Genomic DNA, 12,943 nt, shown 5'->3' on the forward strand with positions numbered 1-12,943 from the left:
TGATCATCTAACCCCATTTCTTGATCTTTCCCGCCGATTCTTGAACGCCGCCCATTCTCATCCCCCATTTTCTTGAAATTCTTGATCGCCCAACCGCTTCCCCTACCCTTTCTTGATCGCCCTTTCCCCTTCCCCTGCCCTTCTTGATCGCCCAACCACCTCTTCTTGCCTTTCTTGATTGCCCTCCCCCTACCCTGCCTTTCTTGATCGCCCACCCTCCTTTCCCCTTCGTTTCTTGATTCCCAACCGCCTCCTCTTGCCTCTCTTGATCGCCCACCCTCTTTTCCCCATCGTTTCTTGATTCCCAACCGCCTCCTCTTGCCTTTCTTGATCGCCCACCCTCCTTTCCCCATCGTTTCTTGACCCTCATCGTTCTTGACCATTCCCCACCATCTTCCATCGTTCTTGACCATAACCACCCCATTCTTGCATCACCCTTTAGCTTCCCCCCCCCCTTTTTCTTGATTCGACCGCCACTTCTCCCATTGCCGCCCCGCCCCAAACCCCGATTCCCGACCACCCCGCATCATCGCCCGCGTCGGGGAGCCGCTCTGTGCCGCGACCCCACGCCGCGCCGTGGACCCATTCCGCGCCGCGACTCCCGCGCCGAGCCGCGGCTTCGCCAGCGCCGCGGACTCGCGCCCAGCCGTGATCCGACCGTGCGCTGCGAGTTCGCGCCCCGCCGCGGGTCCGCCAATCGCCACGGTTCTGTCGCACTCTGTGGCTCCACGCCGCGCCGAGGCTTCGCCCCGCGTGATCAACCCCCCTACGCCGTCGTTCTGCCCTGTACCGTGGCTCTGCGCCACCGCCACTGCCAGTTGCGGCCGGTGCCGCCCCGTCACTTGCGCCAAGCCACGTTGATCCCTCCCGGCATTCCGGCCTACGACAAGACGAATCCGTCCCCGGAACGCTATCTCTACGCCCGTCTTCGATACGCCGTGGACTACATATTTTAAGGTCAGCTCGTCTCCTCTCCCTCCTTAACCAGTATTATTACCTGTTCTAGTGCCGTCCTCCGCTATCGCATCCTCCGGCGCCACTCATCACTCGACGACGGATTAGGAACAAGCCACTGTTGTGGGAGCAGGACTTTCTTGAGGTAAACGGTCTGTCACTTGATCTTTAAATTCCGAACTTATCAGGGCCGTTAGACGCCCCTCTCGTCTAGACGTCTAGTGGTCTTGAGGGTCATTGGGAGGCTGACTTTCGGATCAATCTATTTGGTGATCGTCACCGTCCATCGCGTTATCTCCTTGTGTCTTAACTGCTCGATCATAAAATCTTATTGTGTTTGCATCATATCATCATTATTCCTGTGATGCGAAACGCGCCGCTCGATCTCGGCCGTCGGCGTTTCGCATCAGGCGGCTTCGGCGGCCGCGGTCGGCCCTGGCGGCCGTGGTCGGCCCTGGCGGCCGTGGTCGGCCCTGGCGGCCGTGGTCGGCCCTGGCAGCCGTGGCCGGCCCTAGCGGCCGCGGTCGTCCCTGGCGGCCGCGGTTGCCGCTGGCGGCCGTGGGCGGCCGTTGGCGGCCCTTAGCCCTTGGCGGTCGCTGGTGGCCCGGAGGGCCAGCTGGCGGCGCTAGACAGCCTCATGAACGGTCGCTGGAATTCCGGCGACGGTGGCGGAGACGGCGGTTTCCGGCGATCTTTAGGGTTTCCTCTCTCTCTCCTAACTTTGTAGTGGCATTTTTATAAATATGTGAAAAACTAAAAAAAACACGAAAAATTAGAAAAATAGCTAAAAATCACATTTTCTTGAGTCGTTTTTCTTCTTCTTTCCCATGGGCGGCTCGCACCTTTTATAGGGGCAAATATGGGCCTTGTCCCCTTAAAAATAAAGAAGAGAAAGGCCCAATTAAAGAGTAGAGCCCCCCAATTAGGAGAGAGGGAGAGCGTCACACAACTATACCTACATGTGCGCTAACACACACGCAACGTGCAGGTTTTACAACGGTTTAAACACGCGCGAATAAATAAAACAAGAAAACAATTGGCCGATGTACATGGCCGACTAAACGTAAAAATGCAAGTAAAGATAACGTCAAACCTTGTTGGGCTGTTTACGAGGCCGCGTACTCCGAAGACTGAATCATATGCGTGAACCTTCACGTGACGAAGTGGATGAATGAGGGCTTCGAAGTGGATGGTCCCCCATCATATGCATTTAAAGAGCTTATAATGGGGTTGTTATCATATATTTACATGAAAATATTGTTTTTAAGTGATTTCAAAATTTTCCCTAATTTTCTGTTAATTCTATGAATTTTAAAGTATTTATTGGAGCTCAAAATATTTATTTTTGAATGAAAATGGCAAGTTTAATATTTAACTTTGTGATTTATCAGTATGGGGATAAATTAGTGAATTTTCTAGAATTTTTTAGTAATTTGTAGGATTTTTCTGAGATTTATTTGAAGAGGAAATGCATTTATTCTAAGAAAAAAATATATATTTATGAGAGAAAAAAAAGTATTGACATCATTTTCCAACTTTGAAGGGCCTTTTTGAAAAGTTTTGTTGTGAAAAGACCCTCAAAACAGCTCTCGGTTGTGACTGTAGGCACAAAGCTGCAACTTAAATTCTTCTAGGGTTTTATTGCAAATGATTTATTATCTGTTTTAATGTATAAGGAAAAAAACGGAGGAGAGAGAGTGCGCACAGGGTATATATCCAATTACATGTGGGCGGCGTCATACAGCAATGCCAGTTTTTAAGAGGGTCCTTCTGACAAAATTACAAGGAATCTTTCGTCTGAGCGACGTGGCTTCACCGTTGCCGTCAGATGACAATCCAACGGCGCTTAATGAGCGCCAACCCTGGGAGGTAAAGTCACCGCCCGTACAGTGCATACAATGCGTGTGTAGGGGCGGTGACGTGGCAAATTACTAACAGACATAGCGATGAAGAAACGCACATGTACGTGCGTATCAAAAAGTATTCAAAACGCGACTTTTGAATTTTCTCTTTGTTCTTATTTTCGCCAGGGGGGTTACGTGGCGCAATGAGGATGTGCCCACGTGGAGGAGTTGAAGAGCCGTTGGCCAATCAGCAGAAGACACCTCAGCGCTCGAAAAAAAAATATAAATATGAATAAATGATTTAAATCCAATGGCTAATATTGGTTTAATTCATTTATTCATAACTTTTGATCCGGAAGTCCAATTGAGATGATATTTTTATGGATCTGCTTGTATTGATCCCCTCCTTCTATCTGTATAGTTGGATCAATGAGATCAAGCCTACATTGATAGATATAAATTAATTACTAATTAGGGGTAAAATGGTAATTTTTTCATTTTACCTACGTATAAAAGCCAAATTTTGAGAGGAGGGGGTCATTCTTGATGGTTCTCTATCACAACTGCAAGACAGAGAGGAGACCCAGCCTGGATCAACCTGTTTGGTACATTTCCCTTCATTGTATTTGAATTTTGGTGCATTTGAATGAAATTAGTTCAATTTCTTGTTTGTTCTTCCTGTTTGTTACATTACAAAGCGAAAAAACGCTTGGTAATGTAACACGGTAACGCCGGGATCGACGGCTCATGTAACGTCACAGCAATTCGGGATGCGTGCCAATTAGGATGATGTATGCACGCTGAAAATTCCCAAGAGCAAGTAAGGTCGGTCCGAAAGAGGGACGATGACCCAATAGACCCTCGGGAGATGACTAGATTTGGATCAACTCCAAATGACCCGTAGGATCGCATGCTCGGGCAAGAAGTCACCAGGTGGGAGAAGCTGAGTAGTGCAGAGCGTTGGAAGACTCTGCGAAATGAGGCCCCGGGACCACTACGGTATCGCGAGCAAGGGGCCCCGCGGGCGCTAGGGCTGGCGCGTGAGGTGGAGAAAACGGACAGCGGGGCCGGAAAATGGCCGATTCTTGGTGGAGGATCAATTGATAATGGTCAGCACCGGCGATGACGACGGGTCCGGGCGTTCGGGCCTCACGGGGTTGGGATGAACGCCGTTGTGGGCGTCACTAGTGGTGACTTACATATAGGTAAGGCGGGCACCGGCTGATAGGGATGCCGCCCGCATCTGTGCGAAGGGCAGCTAGGCACGCGCGATCCCGGATGGTTGTTGCGCGTCGAGAATAAGACCCGACGAAGAGCGGGTGACCAATGGGCCTCGGATCCAGTAGATGGAGGGCCGCTGCAGAAGTTGGCACCGGCGGTGATCCAATGGCAAACGACCGAGGTGGCAGAGCGCAGATGTCGCTGCAACGAGATGACCAGGCTCGACGACTGTGAAGACCCCGCTCCTGGAGCTGAACTTCTTCCAACAAGCTACACAGCAACCAGAGACCGTAGGAGCAGCTGGAAGGTCCCTAGAGAGCTGAACAGATGGACCGGAGGTAGAGGATGACTACCTGCTAATTTTAACTTTACGAAGGAAAACTGAGAACATTGCAAAATAGTGGTTTTTGTTTCAAAAAGACTCTCTAACCTGCTCTTGGGGCATGCCTTCCCCTTATATAGGGGAGGGGGGTGCCAAGAGCCAAAAGGGGAGGAGGGGTCCGTCGCATGACGTGGCCCTCCTCGTTACACATAATGACGAGACGGGATGTAAAAGAGAGAGGACGAGGCCTAACAAATGGCCGGGTCCGAACGTTTATCACAACAAGCAAAACAGGAAAATAATAAAAGACTTACGACGAGTATTTAAAGTCGGGGTCGCGGGCGTCGGTGTGAGCAGCTTGGAGAGGTCGAGCGCGTCCCATGGGGGTGTCGTTGCGATGGTCCCCCATCATCCTCCCGGGCCAGGAAGAGCTCGGCTCCGTCGAGCTGGCCTCCACGCTGTCGTCGATGGACTGGAGCAGGTCGGGTCGATGTCGCCGTAAGTCATCCTCCACGAAAGCTTCCAGCAGCCCAAGTCGCCAGCAACATAGGCCGCCAACAGCCAAGGCCACCAGCGACCAAGGCCACTACCTAGGTCGCCAACAGCCCAGGCCGCCAATAGCATAGGCTGCCAGCAGCCAAGGCCGCCAGCGACCAAGGCCACAGCCTAGGTCGCCAGCAGCCAAGGCCGCTAGCAACCAAGGCCACAGCCCAGGTCGCTAGCAGCCTAGACCACCAGCAGCCTAAGCCGCTAGCAGACCAGGCCGCCAACAGCCAAGGCCGCCAGTAGTAGAGCTGTGCACGACCAAGGCTGCCAGCAGCCATAGTCGTGCACAGCCTAGGCTGCCAGCAGGCAAGGTCGCGCGCAGCCGAGCTATGCACGACCAAGGCTGCCAGCGACCATAGTCGTGCGGAGTCACCGCTCTGCAAGCAGGTACACCACTTGCAGGAGGTAGCTGTGCGTAGACCCCGCGCTGCGAGCCAACACACCTATGCGCAGGCAGCAGCCCGCGCACAGTAGGCACCGCGCAGTAGACACCAACACACCCTCGCGTAGGCACGCTCCCGCGCAGGAACACCGACAAGGTTTTTGTGCAATTGCCCCAAAGGGCAGAAGTAAATCATTCAGTGAAGAAATGTTTCACTAAAGATTCTACTAAATTGAGTTTGTTTTAAAAGACTGTTATGCAAGATTTTACTGAGAACAATTTAGCTCATTGTTAAAACGGAATATTCAAATCTTATAGTACAAACTGAATTGAACTGAATTGCTATTGTCTTACCTGCTCTCCGTGGATCGACACCTTACTCGCCCTAAGGTTGTGAGGTTAACTTTTATTGTTGAATAACTCAATTCCTCACACGACTAACCCCTAAACAACTAGTAAAAAACCACCTAAATTGAGTCTATCAACTGGCGCCATTGCCAGGGAGCACGGTTTTACAATAGTAATTTTTTCTTTTCTTTTCAGTTATTATTGTTTCATTCTCCTAAAGCTGAAGGACTTGAAAATCCTCAGCTTATTGTCCTTCTATCATTATTCTGAAGTCTATGGTAGTGACAAGGTCCAAAGCCGGTGAGAGATCTGCAGAGAACGCTGCGCGAGACTCCACTCCATAATCTACAGTCACACAACCGGAAAATCAGTAGGAAAACATGGTAGAAGAAGGACGTCAACAACATGAGAGAAGAAGAACCATGCTGGACAGATCAACACCCTCTGGAAGTTTGAGACAAACTGACGTAAATCTGAACATAGGTCACGGTATAATGTTCAGGTATGACAATGCTCTCATACAATCTTTACCTGAATTTAATGGACATTCTGCACAAAACCCTTTAGAATTTTTAGATGATTTTCACATTAGGTGCTCTTCCCAAAATGTCCCAGGATTGTCTACATAAATTCTGAAAATAAAATATTTCCCTCTAACCTTAAACGATAAAGCTTTCTCTTGGTATCGTAACTTAGGAATCACTTTTAATTCTTGGGACGAGATGCATGGAAAATTTCTGCAGAAATTTTACCCTCTCTCCAAAACTCATTTTTATAGAAGAGAAATTCATAATTTCCATCCCCATGAAGGTGAAGCATTTAGTGAGGCCTGGGAGAGGTTCAATGACTTGATGAGGAAGTGCCCTCATCATGGAATTGAAAACTGCCAACTAGCCCAATTTTTTTATGAATCTCTTTCAGACTTCATGAAAAATAAGGTGAATTTAGCCACCGGTATGACATTTTACACTGCATATGAGGATGAGGTCTTTGACATTTTGGATAGAGTTGCAGAAAGTGATCTGCAGGAAATTGGAGCAAACCAGAATGGAAGAAGTCTGCAGCCAAAGAGCGCAGGAGTTCTACAGGTCAATGCAAAGGAGGTGGAGCTTCAAGCAGGCCTCAAGGAGACAAACCAGAAATTTGAGGAGCTCACCTCTACTTTGAGAAACGTCTTCCTCAACAACTCTCCAATCATTAAAGCTAAAATTTGCTCTCTCTATTTCAGCAGAGCGCATGAAGATGGAGCTTGCCAGTCCATGGAGGAGGAGGTGAAAGCATTCAACCAGCAACAACAACCATGGGCTGGCCAAAAGAAGAATAGTTTCCAAGGTGGAGAGAGCTTCCACCAAAGCAACAAGCCTGCATTTCAGTCTCAATTTCAGCAAAAGCAGCAGTTTCAGCCTAGACCTCAGCAACAATACCAGGTTCCATCTCAAACGCAACCTGATTTTTTTGCACTAACCCCGGTCATTTCAGACATGATAGAGAAGCAAAAGCAGAAATTGAGAGCAGAGATGGAGATGCGGATGCAGGTGATGATGGAGTTCCAAACAAGGTAAATGTTGGAGTCTCAAGAACAGATGAGAAAGCTACTGGAGAGCCAAAAGCCAGGAACTGCTGAACCTCAAGGTACATGATTTGGTTTAACTAATGGGTACAATTTGATTGAGAGTCGTTTGTAAGGATAGTTAAGTACCAATCAACAATTTAATTTCCTTACTAGTAGTATTTTAGTAAGGGTCGATCCCTCAGGGAGCTAGGTAGTTAGTTAGAAAGATTTTCAACTAGTATTGCAAGTTCAAGATTCATATAACCTTTTTTGTAAAGCTTTTAGTGATTATGAAGGTAAATGTTCAATTAAGAAGGATGATATGAATTTTACCAAGTGTAAAATAATTTCCGTATAAAGTTTAGATTGAAAATGATTTTTGAGAAATTTTCATAATTTTTTATCGTCTTTAGAGAGAGATAAAAAATTCTGAATTAATCGAATGGAAAAAAGAAGAGGAGGAGAGAGATAGCGCACAAGCCTGGGCGCTTCCGCCACTGCTTGTGCGCTGGGCTTCGCCGCTCTACAACGCTCAGAGGTCCTCTGACGTGCTATGGACCAAAACGATGATATCTGGAGTTCCGGATATCGGTTTGACGCGTGTGAGTAGGCGTTGGAAAGCTTGAGACGTTGGCTATCTGACTAAGTATAGCCAAGAAGCTTAAGAGAATTCTAAAAGGAGATAGGGTGGAAAGAACAGCGTAACCTTTTTGTCACACTACAAATGGCCCAAGATTGTTGCTCCAACTCCCTACCAACTGGCTTCAAGATCCAGGACGCTTCTAGAAGACTCCTTGCACCTTCTGAATGAAGATGGACCCAGGAACAAGCTCAAGAAAGACACAAAGTAAAGAAAATAATACTCAATTCTTGGATGCCCTCAAAGAGGGTGACGGGTGGCCTTTTATAGGGGTACATGTGTTTGTTTCAGTCATTCTTGGTGGTTGGATCATGGATGAACGTCCAGGATTGATTTCTTGAAGCTTCAATCCAGGTGAACAGACCCCAACCAACCAGATTCTTTCCCTCCAGGTAAAATTTGGAGGGAACAGAACAAGTTGGTTAGAGTTGGTTAGAGTTTGTTACAAATCATCTCTAGCCCTTGGATTTGGGCTGGAATGGATGGATGGATGGGTTCCACCTCATGGATCCTGGCCTGGATCTAGACCTTGGGCTTTCATCCAACCAGGATCTGCGATCTGTAGTCACCCCCATATGTCTTGATCAACCTGGAAGCCTCCAAGGACATTCTAGAAGGTCTCCTTCAAGCTCCTTTGCACCAAGCCTATCAATTGAGTCAGCTCCACTGGTCAGCGTGTATCTTTTTGATCTTTGCTCCTTTTTACTTGAATTTTTGTCCCAAGCTTTCAGACTACTTTCTTGACTTTCCCATAAAATTGCGTAATTTTATGACCATGAGAAGTCAACCTTGACCTGAAAAGTCAACACACTAGGGAAATCGTTAGATTCATATCCCACTTGACTTAATGAGTCAAGTGGGGGTTAGAAATATCCCTCAAATCCAATTAAGAGTAAATCCAGAACTGTTTAACTTGTGAAATTCATGTCATATCATTGATGGAAACACTAATTAAGTAGAAATGTAAGTTTTTTCATCTTTAGGGTAGTGAAAAGGCATGATCTCATTACTATGCAAAAACAAGCAGTTTTGGCAATGATGTACTTACTTTTAGAAGATATAAGATGATTAATGCATGGAAATAATTACCCTTATTTGAGTTTATCAGCTACCGCCGCTGTTGGCCCATGCCCACTCCCAACACTCACCTGCCAACATGGCATGTCCTCACTAAACACCCACCTACTGCCATCGAGTGTCTGCGCCCCTTGTGCACTGCCCCTCAATCTTCATTCCCGCCCTTTGCCTTGTGCCCCTGCATAGGACTGCCTGCTCCACCGATCATAGTGCCTCACGCGTTGGTCATGAGCACACACCGTAACTGCACTCAAGCATGCACCCCTTGCGCCACTCCTCTACACATCATGTCTAGTGCCTCTACAAAGCGCGGTTAGTGCCTTTGCACAATGCAGTCATGAATTTATCTTGAATCGGAATCTTTTCGCTCAGCTTTACCCTAGTTTTGCTGCCCTCCCGCGTCACTGCATCAGCGTGTTTAGCACCAACTTGTTCTACGCCGACTCAGTATTGCCTCTGTGTAGCCACACAACCCCCACACTCAACACCTTCACATTTTCTACGGTGGATTAACAGTAGTTATGCCACCTGTAGTGAGCTATGATAAGTTCAAAAGTACGTGTTCAGATGTTGTTATTTTAGGGGTTTTCGAACTTAATCAATAAAAATGATTTATCCCTTAGTGCATAAGTAAGTGGTCAAACCATAGGGAGGTGATAGTGACATTCATTTTTTTATCAAAGAAGGGTCTAGAAATCCAAATGCAAATGAAATGAGTATTACTTAGGTGATAGGAAGTGCTTACATAATTTATTTGACACTCTAATCTTTATTTTTTTTCAATTCAAAGTATCAAATGAACTTTCTGTTATTTATCAACAGACAGTTAAAATGTCTTAATTTCTGTATTCTTGGTAATCCACGAGAATTAAGTTTATGTTTACTTATCTATCATTGATAACATTTGCTAACTAGTCACCTAATTTGGATCAATCATATGCCAAATTGATTTTGGAAATGTATTTAGAAATTTTTATAAATTCTATTGGATTTATTACAGTTTGTTTTGATAACGTATGCTCAATGTTTCTCATGGATTTAGACTGTTAAGAGCGTTTTAATTGAATCTTTATTTCACCCCATTTACTCCGAAATGATAAAGATGTCCTAAATTAGCAAATTGTGTATACCATCTACAGTTTCCTCATTTAAGAAACTAGAGATTAAATTGAGTGATTTCAGGGAATAATGCTATTCAAAATGGTTAATTGATACTCAATGAATACTAATTGAATGAAAAACAAGGTAAAATTTATGAATTAAAGTGATTAAAAACTGAGATTGGGAAATAAGTGGTGAACATGAACAGAATCATAAATTTGCTAAACTTAAGTACAAAATCAAGGGTAAAATCAAAGCAAAATGACCCTAGAGGTACCAGGAGGGATTTCAAATCAAGTGGAAGGAATCTCGTGCAACAAACGACCGAATTTCTCAACAAATTTGGCTTGAGTGTGATGAAAAATTGCGGGGATGGGTCTTCAAAGTTGCTGCCTAAATTGAGCTCTAAATCACTCTTGGTGGATTCTTGAGTCTTCGAGGAAGCTAGGCATTCTTTCCTTGAGCTTAAAATCAAGAACGAGAGCTCAATTTTCATTCTCCCCCCTTTTATCGTCGCAGAATTGAAAGAACAGCTACTTCCGATTTCGTTATTCTTTTTCTCTTTTTTTGCATTGTACACTGAACGTCCAACATGATGGGATTGGCTCTTTGCGACTTTGTGTGGCTCCACTCTGTGCGTGACATGCACAGATTTGTGTACATCCGTGTGGTGCACCGAATGCGTGAGTGCTGCTCCTAATGCGTCTGCACGGTGCTGCGTGCGTTGTGCACCTTTAGTACGCCCTGCGCCACTTACCACTAGTGAGGGCAAAAAATGGCCCAATAAGGGCCAGTTTAAAGAAAAACAATTTAAATTCAAATAAATGGAATAAACCATAAAAATTGTTTATGAATGCAAAAAAGGTTTTATTAAGTTTTATTGTTACTTTCATTATACTTAAAGAAATAGGTCAGTTAATAGCATTTAAATTCTTATAAATATAATTTTAAAACCATTTAAATTACGTTTGACCTTATTGAAATTTAAGGAAATTATTCTTGAAACCTATAATCATGATAACATGCTTTAAAAATAAATGTTTTATGCAATAAAATCACAAAAATATGATGAAATTCCCACTTTATTTTCTCTTATTTGCATGTGATCAGAAAAGCCCCTCGAAGTTAGAAAATTCCTCATTTTCTCCTTATAAATATATCCTTTTTCCTCTTTAAAAATTCATTTCTTCCTAAAACAAATCCCAGAAAAATCCAATAAAATCATAAACATGCCAACAAAATTTCAGAAATTTCTGTAACATTCAGTTATTTCTCCCCACACTAATTAACGCCAATAACAATAACCATTTTCATTTAACAGTAACCATTTCAAACTTAAATAAATCCCGAAAAAATCACAAAAACTAAGAGGATATTAGGAAAAAATAGAAATCACTTGGAAAGATTAATTACATGTAAATATATGATAACAAACCCATTTTAATCTCATTAAATGCATTAAATTGTGCTAAATTGCTTGAAATAAAAAGACCAACTTTAGGTTGTTATTTGTTGGCTTGATCGATATCGATTGGTTCGATTGGGTCGGGCCCAATCAGTTTGATTGGATCGAGTCTGGGCGGGTCAGCCAACTGGATCCAATGGGATCTGACCGGGCTGACGTGGCTAGGTGTGGCCGAGTGAACCCATCCGACTCCACCCAACACTATAGAGTCAGCATGTGGGCGGTGATGAGGTGGACAAAGGTCTAGAAGCGTATAGTCATTCGGTCGATGGTCCACTGCAGGATCTAATAGCGGCGATGTTGTGGAATTCTCTAAATAAGTAGGCAGCGCCTTAGGCGAGGTGGCGGACAATGCATTTAATGCATTGTCGGCGTTTGAAATTTCAACGTGAATAGTGGGCGATGTGGCGGACTCAACGACAAGAAAAGAATTGATCAAGTTGTGGGATGCATTTTCAGCCATAGGATGTAACGTTGGTGGTGCATTAGGTTCTAGAAATAAAGGCGCAGTTATTGAGATGTCGGCATTTAATGCCTACGGCTCAATTTTTTACCATTAGAACAGTCGTCCACGGGTCCATTGGATGGACCGTTGCGATCGCGACACGTGGGTGTTGCGATGGCCCAGATGGGCTTGAGGACCACTCGCTCGGAAGCGTTGAATGTTGACTGATAAGCCGAAAATAGGGTTGGAATTTATGCAATTTTAGCCCTTGTCGTTGTAAATTTTGGCTTATGCAATAAAATTTATAAAAACCCTACTTAAAATGTATAGTGATAAGTATGAGTGTCGTCCAAGGGAGGCAAGTAGGAAGTTCAATTTAATTTTATTTTTGGTGTTTTAAATCCTAATTAGAGTGAATTTGATCTTCAATGAGGATCAAGTCACCCTAATTAGATGAGAATTTAGAGAGGGGGATAGAAGAGGTGAGAAGAGTAGAAGGATTACGCGCTCTAAATTTGCTTCCGTGATCCTAATTAAAGGATCCGAGAAGTCAATTTGAGAGGTTTAAAGAGGGTTCTTAAAGTGAGTTTGGTTGATTTTTGCAAACAGATAATTCAGAACTAAAATGGGAAATTGAGTATCCTAAGAATTAAAACTAATTTTTTTTAGAGTTTTCTTTTCGAATGCAATTGAATGCCCAGGTAAATTCCTTAATTTCTCCTCTCAATCCTAATCAGGGCTTGTACATGCCTCTCAAGCCAAGCGATTTAGAAATTCAGATCAGAGTGGAGATGAAGAAACAAACAACTTAACCTATTGCATTCAAAATGCATAAAAGTTTGAGTACAGTGAAAGGAAAAAAATACCAAAACTGTTGATCAGGCTGGGACTCCTCTCTGTCTTGCAGCTGTGATGAAGAACCCTCCAGAATGAGCTCCCCCTCTCGAAATTCAGCTTTTATACCTAGGTCACATGGTGAAAATCACCATTTTACCCCTGTTTAGTATTTAATATTTTTCTATCAATGTAGGCTAGATCTGAATGAT

General features: G+C 44.6%; 1 non-coding gene across 1 annotated transcript; it reads right to left on the minus strand.

Moving 5' to 3' along the window:
- Positions 1 to 6,385: 6,385 nt before the first annotated feature.
- LOC144707275 (small nucleolar RNA R71) lies at positions 6,386 to 6,494 on the minus strand. The gene has a single exon (XR_013582437.1). It is a non-coding gene; the product is annotated as a small nucleolar RNA R71 (small nucleolar RNA).
- Positions 6,495 to 12,943: the final 6,449 nt, after the last annotated feature.

Source organism: Wolffia australiana, chromosome 8 (genome assembly GCF_029677425.1).
Source record: "Wolffia australiana isolate 7733 chromosome 8, ASM2967742v1".
Lineage (NCBI taxonomy): Eukaryota > Viridiplantae > Streptophyta > Magnoliopsida > Alismatales > Araceae > Wolffia > Wolffia australiana.